We start from the raw sequence: 12,744 nt of genomic DNA on the forward strand, positions 1-12,744 counted from the left end.
GACAAATGGCTTATAGATAATTATGAAATTTTAATAAGTGATTGCTAGCCTGGATTCTATGAATATTATTTAAATAACATTTTGATAGGTATATTTCTGCAGAATTGCTTTTCTTGATAACCATATATTTTATTTTATGCATTTAAAAACATTATTTTGAAAAGATGTTTCACCAGATTGCCCAAAGAATCCATGAGACATAAAGGTTAAAATTTTCTTTTGTAAGTTTATAAACTTAAATTCCTTTTTAAAAAAAATAGCTCACTCTATTTTATTTTGTAACATAAATGGAAAACCATACTTGAAAAAAAAGCGCCATAGAGAAATCACAGGTGTCAGATTGAGGTAGAACATCAACCCCCCCCCAAAAAAAAATTTAGTCTTGGTTCATTTCCATGATGCTGGGATATCAGAAAGAGGAATTTATAGGGCATGGAAGGACTTTGTTGATTTCTGCTCCCTATTAGCATGATGCTGAAATGGTGGATGACTCAAAGGCTATCAAGCAAGGGCCTCATGTCCTATGCTAGTACAGTCATTTCTGTAGAGAAAACTATGCTACACAGATTCTACACCTCCAAGATCATATGTGAGGAACCAGGAACCCTGGACCTAGAACTAAACTCATCTTGGAAAATTAAAAGCAAACATATGAAAAGTATTAGAATGCATATGGAAAGTACCATGGATGTACCCTTATCTTTGTGCTATAGTGGAATCTCCTCCCTCATTTGTGGAGGACTATCCAGAGAAGAGAGTTGCTTCTGAATATGAGGGAACATAAGGATGGCACAAAGAAGAGCTGGAAATGTCAAACTGTACACCGATTTGGAGAGAGACCTGTGCATCCAATTTAAATCATATATACCAAAGAGGGGGTGAAACACAGCTAGAATAGGGAAAAGTACACCTTTTAGACTTTGTTCTTACAAGAATGGAGAGATTGAGGCAATAATGAGAGGAACATGATGAACATCCCATTCATTTTGAACATTTTGAACAGGTTCTAAATTTAGAGGATACCAACAGTGTGGATTATCTTTCAACAGTATAGAAACAATAGTGCTTAGTACAGAAATAGCAAGAAAAATTGAAAATTTCCAGATAATTATGCTGCGGGGGCGGCTTGATGGTTCAGTGGATCAAACCCTGGCCTTGGAGTCAGGAGTACCTGAGTTCAAATCCAGCCTCAGACACTTAATAATTACCTAATTGTGTGGCCTTGGGCAAGCCACTTAACCCCATTGCCTTGAAAAAACTAAAAAAAAAATTTCCAGATAGAAATTATGATGAATTCCATACTACACCTCCCCTACCCATTTTTCCCACAGTTGAGGGCAGACTTTATGTCCATTTCTGGAGTATAAAATTTCTATTTCTTCTTCTTTTAAATAAGATTAATCCTTGAAAAGACATTTTCTAATCTCATCCTACCAATTTTTTTCCCTTGACTTAATTCCAGCTTACTTTTCTGTTACTCATTCTTTGTGTACTTGCATTAAGACATGGATTTTGTTGCTTATTCCTTTCTTGAAGTATTTTGTTCTCCTGTGATTTTCTAGTTTTAGTCTCTGTTGCTTTTCTTTTTCCTACACTGTAGCTACTTACTATGGTATCTAGATGAATGGATATACATAGGTATTCTCTTACTTCCTTTTTAGTTAAAAGCCCTTTTGATTAGATTTGCAATGCATTTAGGGGATATTTCTAGACATGGAAAAAATGGAATGGGCCTTTGTACTTCTCAAAGGTATCTCAAGTTTGATTACATGTGACAATTATCACAGCACTGAGGAAGAGAAAGATTTTCCTTCTTGCTGCTTGTTCATAGAGATTTATTGAACTTCAGAGCTGGAAGCCACCTTCAATGATCATCTAATTCAACCCTTCAATTTAGAGATGAGTAAACTGAGGGTAAAGAATAGCTTATTTTGTACATGCCAATTTGGTGCTAAGCTGTACTCAGGTTTCACATAGTGGCAAAAAGGAGTTTGATTATCCTGCCCAATTTATTTTTACTTGATTCTTGAAGCCAATAACCTCGGGGTATAAGTAAGAAAAAATTTAAAAATGGAATAGGGGAAGGGATTGGTGGTATTATAAAAACTGAACACAAATCAGATTTAGGATATTTTGGCATTATTATTTGTGATAAAATCTGAGGTCAAGGGGTGGCTAGGTTGCACAGTGGATAGAGCACCGGCCCTGGAGTCAGGAGTACCTGAGTTCAAATCTGGCCTCAGACACTTAATAATTACCTAGCTGTGTGGTCTTGGGCAAGCCACTTAACCCCATTGCCTTGCAAAAAAATTCTGAGGTAAAGAAGCTTTCCATTTTTACATGCTAGTGCTATAATAACTATGACAAATGCTATAATAACTAGCATTTAGAGGGTATCTACATGGTACAATGCCAAGACTAGAGTCAGAAAGATGCATCTTTTTGAGTTCAAATCTGGCCTCACATATTTACTATCTCTGAGAAGGTGGGAAGTCACTTAATCTTATTTACCTCAGTTTCCTCATCTGTATAATGAGCTATAGAAGAAAATGATGAAGCACTCTGGTTTCTTTGCTAAGAAAACCCAAATAGGAACATGATGAATGACCACAACTGAACAACCATTACCAGCACTTTACAAATATTATGTCATTTCATCTTCATAAAATCCCTGAAAATCAGGTATCATTATTTTGTGCATTTTACGAGTGAGGAAACAGTCAAGCAACAGATAAGGGATTTGTCTGGGGTCAAACAACTAGTAAGTTACTGAGGTTAGATTCAAACTCAGATCTTGATTCTATGTCTCATCCTCTATTTGTTTCATTACCTTAAGAATAATTCATTCACATACAATGGTAATTTTACTGACTCACCCTCCATATCAATATAATTTTTATTGTAGTGTGATCGATCTGTCCCTTGCCTATACACACCTTTCACAAGGTCCCTTGTGACCTATCACATAGATTTATGAGATAGCCAGTAGACTTAATATTTGAAGATAAAACCATAGAACAATACCACAGATTCTTCAAGTACTGCATCCTAATCTTTCTCATTTCTTTATAGTCTGTTCCTCATACATCTATTCCTACTATGGAATACAGAGAACATAGCTAGTTCATGGAAGAATCTGACCTCTAATCTTTTCCTCACTGACATGGGCCATTAACCACCTGCGATCATCACCTACAGACTCTGCTAATGTTAACAAATTTTAAAAAAATGCACACAATCTTCAAATGCATTATCATGATTCAATGAAAAGATTAACTAAGTAATTATGAAGGTTAAAAAAAGAATTGGGAGATATTGCATATATATATATATATATACATATATAATTTTGACACATATTTTGGGCATCAGAAAAGGAGAAGGAAAAGGATGTAGGAGGTGGAGTTCTAATCCCAACAAATCTTTAAATGCTTAATATATACAGGCACTATGCTAGGTGATGAGAAGATAAAAAGGTCCATTCTAGGCATGGGTGTACAAACTTTACCAAGGCACAAAGATGACAATGAAATGTTGACTTTTAGGAATATCAAACAGATAATGACTGCAATGAATATTGGGTGAAAGAGAGTGATGCTTTGTTCCTTGGAACTGGGACCAATATGACCTGAGCAAGGGAGAAATAACTAGGGTATAACCAGTGTATAAGCAAGGTATAATCAAGGTATAACCAGGGTATAAGCAAAATTGACTTGATGTTGAATTATGCAAGTACCTTGCACCTGAAAATGCCAAAGAAATGAGATTTTTTATTAACTATTATCATTATTAATATATTACAATTATTATTATGGGAAAAGTGCATTAAAGTTTTCATATTTTCCTCCTGTTCTGTCTACAGTATTTGAGAATATGGAAACAATTTTGGATATCTGTAGGATTGGAATCCATAACTGTGTGAGCATTTCAAGCAAATTTGAATGTTCACATGCCAAGCCATACCTCTAAAACATCTCATTTTTAGGGCATGAAGAAATCACCTTCATTTCACCTCTTAAAGGCCTGATAAAAATGCTTTTGGCTTTGCTTGTTAAGGATTCCTAGTTCACATTTTGTCACACTGCTCATCATCCAAAGGGGAAAAATATCTGGGAAATTAGTAAGTGAATGGTGATAAGGTAAAAATCAGAGTGGGAGAGGAATAGATAGGAGGCACTCCTATTAGGAGAGGTTCACATTGTTCCTTAAGCTTTGAACTCTCTCTCTCTCTTAAAACATCAGTGAGCTGCTGGCTGCAGCTGTGGGCTTTCAGCCATCATCCCAGCAGGGCTCTGGGGAGCTTGGAAATAACTTCCTTGATTGCCTCCATTCCTATGGCAATTGTGACCAAGCTGTCAATCTGTTTTAGCAAAAATGTCTCCACTGAAGCTGACTTCCAGTTGGTCCCATCACCAGGTCTCTTGGACATCTCTTTAAAACTACCACTGCCAGACATTACTGGCAGAGTTCCTAGAACTGTTACACATAATTTTTCCAGATAACTCTTTCATCAGGTGGTAACGGAAAAAGAGAATGTGTATGTCCTTCACTGTTAGGCTATTTTATGAAACCCTAAAAGAACATGAAATAAGAATCCAAGATGTTCAAAACTCCTTTCCTAAATTTTATATTGGATTGACTAGGTAAGGGATAACAACAAGAAACAACACTAGCAACAACAACCCTCTATTTCAAATCCCCCCATAGCTAGGAAATAGCCATTGCCTTTTTTGGGCTATGCCTTGTCAGGTCTTGTCAGCAAGGCCAAAAAATAATGCTGATTGATCATCTAATGATGTGAAGAACACCTAAATCTTAAAAGCAATTTCACAAAAGTAACTGTGGCATCTGCTAAGTTCAAATATACCAATACATAAATTTCAGTGAAGCCCTCAGAACATTTTCTCCATTTCACTGGCTTTCTGGTTGGGGTTTGTTGTCTGGATCGAATTCCCTACAAGGTAACTGAATCACAAATGACTGGCAACAGGGAAGGAGAATAAAAAGTGCCAACAAGAACTCAAATGGAGGTGTCATTGCCTCTCCCAAGCAATACAGTCTAGATAAATTATGTAAGACATCAGTTCACCTCTATTCATTTGATTGCAGCAAACTTAGCAAGTTCCAGCTTGCTCCATTTGATGTCACTTTCTTTAAATTTTCTTCTTTTTTTCTAAAATGGATACTTTCAGTATTATTTCTGGCCAGGATAGACATTAAAATTGTTGAGCAGTTATACAACCAGCCTTAAAATATTGATTTATTTAAAGATTGGTTTTCCTGGTTATGACCACTTATTCATATTTAATTTAAGAAGCTCTGGACCTACAGAATATAAATATTGCAAATATAAAGCACTCACACAACATATCTTCACATTAGATGATGAAGGAGTATTCACACAGACCAGTGAGCGATTTGAAGGTGGGCAGTAGAAAAAGTGGAGTCAGAAGACCTGGGTTTGAATATACTTATTACCCATATGACTCTAGGCAAGCTATTTTTTCTTCTCCAGGCTTCATTTCATCACCTGAAAAAAGATTCAATTAACTCTAGGATTCCATTTAGTTCCATATCTATAAGCAATTGAGGAGACTTGTTGTTGTGCATAGAATGCTACATTCGAAATCTGAAAAATAAATATTCAAATTATAACTCTGGTACTTACTAGTTATGTGACTATGGGCAATATACTTAATATCCCTAAGCCTCAATTTCTTCATCTTTAAAATGATGGGTTTTGATTATTAGATGCTTTCTCAGGTTCCTCTTCTAGATATAAAATCTTAGGATGCTATATAATCCATGAAGAATGACAACAAATACAAGAGTAAAGAACTAAACTGATGGGGGAAAAAGAGGCAGAAAATATGGGCGTTACAAAGGGATACTGTTAAGCCATAAATGGCAAGGAGATTATATATTACCAGCCTAGAGGCAAGAACTGCCAAGAATAGGGAAAAAGCAAGGAGAATCTAATCTACTCAAGGGAAATGATACTCTCTCTCTCTCTCTCTCTCTCTCTCTCTCTCTCTCTCCTCTCATCTTTCTGTTTCTTTGTCTCTTGTCTCTTTCTATCTTTGTCTCTGTCTTTCTGCCTGTCTGTATTTCTCACTTGCATACACACACACACACACACACACACACACACACACACACACACACACAGGAACTTCTCTTTATTCCTCAGATTATCAAGATCTTGATCAGTCATTGCCTAAAACTGGCTTAAATATGACTCATTAGCACAATCAACCTTGGTGGGTGGAATTAGGTTATGTTGCTCAGGCAGGGACAGTGACAAGGGTGTAGGGGCACATACTGGACATTCCTTTCAGACACAGCTCAGTTTCAGGGGCAGGGCCTAGTCAAAGTTTCATACTAATGAAGTGAAAAGGGATTGATCTCTGAGGAAATCACCAAGAAGGAGGAAAGATTAGAGCTTTCTACAGCTCTGGAATGATCAGTATCAATGAAGTTTGGTTCTTATGAGCATTTCCAAACCCTGTATTTCCAGTATACATTAATATGCTTCCTCACGATGCTGTATTTAAAGCAAGGATGAATGTTGAATAATTGAAAAGGAACTTTACTTCTGTGCCTCTCCTGGCACAACTGCCAGTTTAATTAACTAATCATTTCATAATCAAATGGCTGTAAAAAATTAAGATTCCTAATTATTAAACAGGATATAAACCAAACACTAATCAAATTTCCAATTCAACAAACATTTTCTAGGTAAATCTTAATTCACCTTGTGAAAGTGTGTGACTTCTGTGGGCACAAGAACTGGCACTATGATTCTTTGACATAGAGCCTGTCCAATGAGAAAACTATCTCCACAATATAAGTTAGCATTGCATGGAACATTAGGAAATTAAATGACTTGTCCAGGTTCACATAGCCAGTGTCTAACAGCAGTGAAATTTGATCTAGGATCCTTCTGGCTCTAAGAACTTCTCTCTATTAACTGCCCCATGCATTTTCTCTGTGATTTCTCAATTCTCACTAAAATTTTATAATGAATATTAAAATGGAATGCTGAGAAATCTTTGGGCAACTTAATTAAACTACATGTCTGTAGTTAAGGTGATTTCTAATGTAAATTTTCTGTATTGCTAGGTTGGGAATGTGCATAATGTTAATATTTTATTGATCTACTGCATACAACTTCGGAGATTTGATGTTGGGCAGCTTGTGGTGCTAGCTGTACTAGGTCTAAAGTGGTGAAGACTTCTCTTCCTGAGTTCCAATCTGGCCTCAGACACTAATTAGCTATGTGATCTTAGGTCCATCATTTACCTCTGTTTGTTTTAGTTTCTTCATCTGTAAAATGAGTTGGAGGAGGAATGGAAAATATCGTCAAGAAAACCTCAAATGGGGTCACAAAGAGCTGGACACAAATGAAATGACTTACTACAACAATGGAGATGTTAGTGTATTTGCTTTTCCCATAGAATCTAATATTCTCAGAATTGGATAAGATCTCAGAGTCCCATATAGAGGAACCCAAACCTGAATGAATTTCCTTCTTCAGATAAAGCAAATAACAATTGGATTCCCTCTCCAATAGAGAACATCAGATTATTCATGCAAAGAGCATGTTATAAAATTCTCTAATCAAACATTGGAAAAGGAACTATTAGTGGTAACATAGCTATATAGAAAAATGTTTAGCTAATCAATCAATAATCAATATGTATTAAAAACCTACTATATGTCAGACAGTGAGCTAGGCAAATAGGTGATATAAAAACAAGGATGGAACACCCAAGTCTAATAGGCAAAACACACACACACACACACACACACACACACACACACACACACACACACACATACGATATTTTACTCAGGTGGGCTATCCTCTGAACTCTCTACTTCCACTGAATTTACCCTGATCACAAGAAATAAAGTATAAGAGGGGAGAAAAAGTAGCATTTAAGTGTTCTTTAGGAGAGAGTTGTCATGGTAGAACTCTAGAGGTGATATTATATGGAAGAACAAACAAGAAATGGGTTGGTGCTACATTAGTCAGACAGCCGGATAGGCAACAGAAATGGAGGAGAAAGCACTATGACTCCTGATAAGAAAATGGGGGCAAAACTGGATGCTTTATGCTATAATATAAGCATCAAAGGAGGATGGAGTTGCTATGTGAAGGAAAAGAAATAAGAGAGAATGAGAGAGAGAGAGAGAGAGAGAGAGAGAGAGAGAGAGAGAGAATGAACCTGTCAATTTTACTTAAATTTACAACTTTTACATTGAGACCTGAAATCTAGCTGATGAATTAGTCATTCAATTTCATTTATGGTATATTATATAGTGTGAGTACTATATTCTGTTGGGAACCTAGCAATATAATTTTTTTTACTACCTGTGAGTATATTCAGTCCATAGCACTGGCTTCATTCTAGGCTTCATTTATGTTGTTTTCCTTACAAATCAAAAGTTCCGTGGATGCAAGGACCATGTCGTAATTTTCTTTATCTGTTTCATAATATCTAGCAAAAATCTTTGTAATTGCTAGGTATTTGATGAATATTTTTTAATAAATAAATAAGTTGTTAATATAAATTACCTATTTTTAAATCTACATTTCTTAAAATATTAATTGTTTGGAGGTTGCAAAATAAACATTGGCTCTGGAATAAGTCAAAGAACTTGGGAAAAATTCTTTCTTTTGCCATATATTTCTTATGACTTAAATAAGTAATTTCACTTTCTTGGTCTTAGTTTTCTTATCTATAAAATGAGAAGAATGAATTAGATGGCTTCTAGTTCCAGAGATAGGATCCTATATTAAATCAATACTACTTCAATAAAATTACAATTAGCACATAATTGAAACAAGAGAAAATATACTCTTGAAAACTTAAAATAAGAAAAAACTATGCTCACACATATTTTTCAAGCAATGTTAACTATATTTAAAATGTATATATGTACAGGTATATGTATTTGCATACAGCTATATACACACATAGATGTACATCTGTGTTTTTCTCTAATCCAGCTATTGGATGTTTAGCTAAAAGGATCCTGAAAAGATACTTGCACTTATCATGTTGTCTTCAGGAAGGGTCCCACATTGAAGCACTGTCTACACTACCTTCCAGGATCCTTGGAGAAAGAGATCTCATGAGATTTCCTTGGGCATGTATTTTAATGTTTAATAATTTTTTTCAGTCAGGGATATACATTTTAGGGTGCTGACACAATAATATTTGCTAGGATCACCTAATAATTCCTCTGTGCTTTTTATTACCTCTGACAAATTGTGACAATGTTGCTACCTGTAAGGCCTAAACTGCCAGTGGTACCTCTGTTTTGTACAATTTTCTAGCATCCTTCCTTATGGGTCCACAGACAGTGTGAGATCATCTCCCAAAAGGAGTCTTGGAAAATTCACATGATGCTAGTTCTAGGAGCAGTAGGCCACTCTATTTTCTTCCCTCTTCATATTGTTATCCTTTGTTCTTATGGGGTAGAAGGTATGGGTTGTGGGGTAAAAATATTCAGAACATAAGACCTCAGGTCTGATTCATCTCTTTTCACATTAGATCCATTTTGTATTACTTTCTAATTGCATGAATTGAGTTAGCTATTTTTGAATGGTTTCGGATCTCCTCAAACTCCATTTTCAAAGTACCAATTTCAAAACTGGGCTTGATGAATGGACTTGTTTTTAAGGTCATACCCCATTCATCCTATGTGGAATTTTTGGCAGGTGGCAGTGATAGGATTGTTGAACTATGACCTCTAAAGGATTTTTGACTTTGAGACTCGGGGATTTTGTAATAGAAGCTTAAGTTCTCTCTAATGCCTAGTTTTTCATCTTGGTAGGCAAAAGAGTCAGAAAGTATGGTTCTAGTTTGATTCTTGAAAATTTGTATAATGCTGTGCAAGTCACTCAACCACCCTGAGTCTGAGTTCCCTCTATTCAAGTGAGGATAATAATACTTGCCAGACTTATAAGGTTGCTATGAGGACATATGGATAGGAAATAAAGCTATTGCCAATTTTAAGTATTATTCTTTTGTTGTGGTTTAGTTGTTTCAGTCATGTCTGCCTGTTGGCGATGCCACTTGAGATTTTTGTGGCAAAGTTATTAGAGTGTCAAAGATATTGTCATTTCCTTCTTGAGTTCTTTAAATAGCTGAGGAAACTGAGGCAAATTGTTCAATAACTTTCCCAGGGTCATACATGGAAGGAGTCTTCCTAACTACAGAAATTTCACTTTATACACTGAGCTACCTAGTTGCCTCATTTTTCTTAGTCACCCACTTGGAAGTATGTTTACTAAGAACCCAAAAAACTCACGTATGTCTTCCATTTTCTCTCACAAATGTCACAATGATGGAAATTTCAGTTTTGGGTTCACTTCTTGGAATGATGGAAAAGGTGACTGGAAAAGCAGTTGAGTGGATAGGAGGTTGTATTTGGAGTTTGCCTTTCAACTCTTCTAACTTCTTATCTATATAACCTTGGGCCTCTTAACCCCTCTTGGGATTTAGTTTCCTTATCTAAAAAATAAGGCAATTGAACCAGATGAACTCTAAAGTCTCTTTCAGCTCTAAATCTATGAACTTGTCTTCAGATCAGCTTGAAATTCAATCTAAAAGCAATTAGTGTATAAGAAAAAGGTGAGAATACAAAAATTGAGGCTCAAATGAAACCATTAATTCTTATATTATTTCTCCCAACTAGTATACAAATGGCCAAACAGCTTCACTCTAAATTTCCAAAGCAAAAATCACATAATAAATTTAGAAAAATTCAAATGGATAGAAAATAAAATAAGTTTAAAATACACATACACACTATAGTCACAACTAATCATTTCCACCCTCAAATAGATGTCTAAAACAGAAGGGTAATGGTAGATAGGTAGTTATTCTGAGATACTCAAGAATTTCATACACAAAGAACAAAACTCATGAAATAAAAGCATGCCATGCAGTGTTATGGGATAGACCAAAAATGCATTTGTGGCTATGGTATGTATTTCTCTGTCAAAGTGGAAAATTCTAGACCTGTAATGAAGGAATAACTCTCCAATTAAGGTATTATTAGAATGAAACTTTACAAACAGAAATTAAAGATGATAATAGAATATGTAGTTAGGTATAGAAAATATTAATATTTAAGGCCTTTCTAAATTATATGATGAGTGTATTAAATTGTAAATATATTATTAGAATGGGGGCTAGAATATCATCTATCATTTTTGCATAAATTAATTAATCAGATTACTTAAACTTTCCCTCAGCAAGATCCTGAGGTAATAAAACACAAGGTACATACTTTTTGATGGGAGGAGAAGAGTTTTGAAACGTGGAAGGCCTGTGAATTATGTACAAGATCAGGTGAGGCACTGGTGGGAAGTGCCCTGGAGAATAAAGACAAAGCTTGAAGATACATGTCACCCAAGCATGAGATGTGGGCAGGGGTATTAGGAACTAAAGAAATTTTTCCTGAGTAGTAGTTTTGATTAGAGGTAGCCCAGTTTTTCCTTATGCCCAAGGAACTCAGCTTGTGAACAGATACTTTTGGGAGCTAGGTGAATTTATTTAGATACTAGGATAAACAGTTTCCTGTTACTTCAAAAAAACCCAGAATAAAAACAAAACTTGAATTGAGCCATATATAACTGATAATAATTATCTTAACAATCCTGGAAGTTTTTAATTAATATTTATATTTATTTTAGGCATATGTTTTTTTTGTTCCACATTTATTATTAATGTGTTCCATATTTAGGCCTATTATATATTTTAGATGAGTAGTTAAGTAATGCAGTGACTAAAGTACTGGATCTTGAGTTGGAAGACCTGAGTTAAAATCAGACCTTCAGATATTAACAAGATATGTGACCCTGGGCAAGTCACTTAACCCTATTTGACTTAGTTTCTTCATCTAAATGAAGAGCTGGAGAAAGAAATGGGAAAGCACTCCATTGTCTTTGCCAAAAAAAAAAAAAACCAAAGTGGAAGTCACAAAGAATTAGACACAGCTGAAAAAACTGAAAAATATATTTTAAACATATTCATATTATATTCATACAATTTTATGTTTTAAAATGTGCTTTTCTAAAAACATCTCTGTGAGGCAGATAGTATAAGTAATAATGTTCCCATTTTACAGGAGGGGAAACTGAAATTAAGAGAAGCCTGTCAGTGACAGATTTCAGAACTGAAATTCCAGACTCTTAATTCTTGAATCCTGATACCTTTAGATGGGGTCATGCTTCATCATCAGGAAGAAGGTAAGATTCTGAAAGCCTTTAAATCTTTATGAAAAGAAAAAGTTAATGAAACTTGACCTTTAATTATTATAGTAGCTCTTCTGTTTTACTCCCCCCATGCTAATTAAAATTTGAAAATCTCTCATGTGACTGTTAAGATTCAGTGAAAGGAAGCAAGAGAGTTGGGTTGGCAGTTTAGTCTGTTCAGGGGAGAAGAAGCAGCTTAAGTTGAAAGTGTTCCTATTTCTTCTCTTCCAGCCAAATCTGATCAGATCTGATATAGCTCAAAGCACTAACTTCTTGATGAAAACCATTTAAAGGGACAATAAATAACCCTTTGGAATAGACATCATTATCAAAAGGAAATTTTGTGCCCCTTCATGTTGTGTGCTCAATGAACTCTCTGTATGGTTCAATACCAAGATGAAAAGGGAAGCATTTTTGTCCTCCAAAGTCTAAAAGTCAGAGTGAATCCCATAGAAAATTCTATTTCTAAG

The 12,744-nt window shown here is 35.2% G+C and overlaps 1 protein-coding gene and 1 long non-coding RNA gene across 2 annotated transcripts in view; one reads left to right on the forward strand and one right to left on the reverse strand.

The window, feature by feature from the left end:
• LOC141503179 (potassium voltage-gated channel subfamily B member 2) overlaps positions 1–12,744 on the reverse strand; it is a 496,486-nt gene that overhangs the window by 273,125 nt on the left and 210,617 nt on the right. The gene's annotated exons all lie outside the window — the stretch shown is intronic.
• Positions 1–12,744, forward strand: part of LOC141503180 (uncharacterized) — a 122,989-nt gene that overhangs the window by 39,815 nt on the left and 70,430 nt on the right. Inside the window, exon 2 of the long non-coding RNA XR_012472780.1 lies at positions 12,148–12,268. This is a non-coding gene — a long non-coding RNA (uncharacterized LOC141503180). The remainder of the gene's footprint in view (positions 1–12,147; positions 12,269–12,744) is intronic.

The sequence above is a fragment of the Macrotis lagotis genome, chromosome X (genome assembly GCF_037893015.1).
Source record: "Macrotis lagotis isolate mMagLag1 chromosome X, bilby.v1.9.chrom.fasta, whole genome shotgun sequence".
Taxonomy (NCBI): Eukaryota; Metazoa; Chordata; class Mammalia; order Peramelemorphia; family Peramelidae; genus Macrotis; species Macrotis lagotis.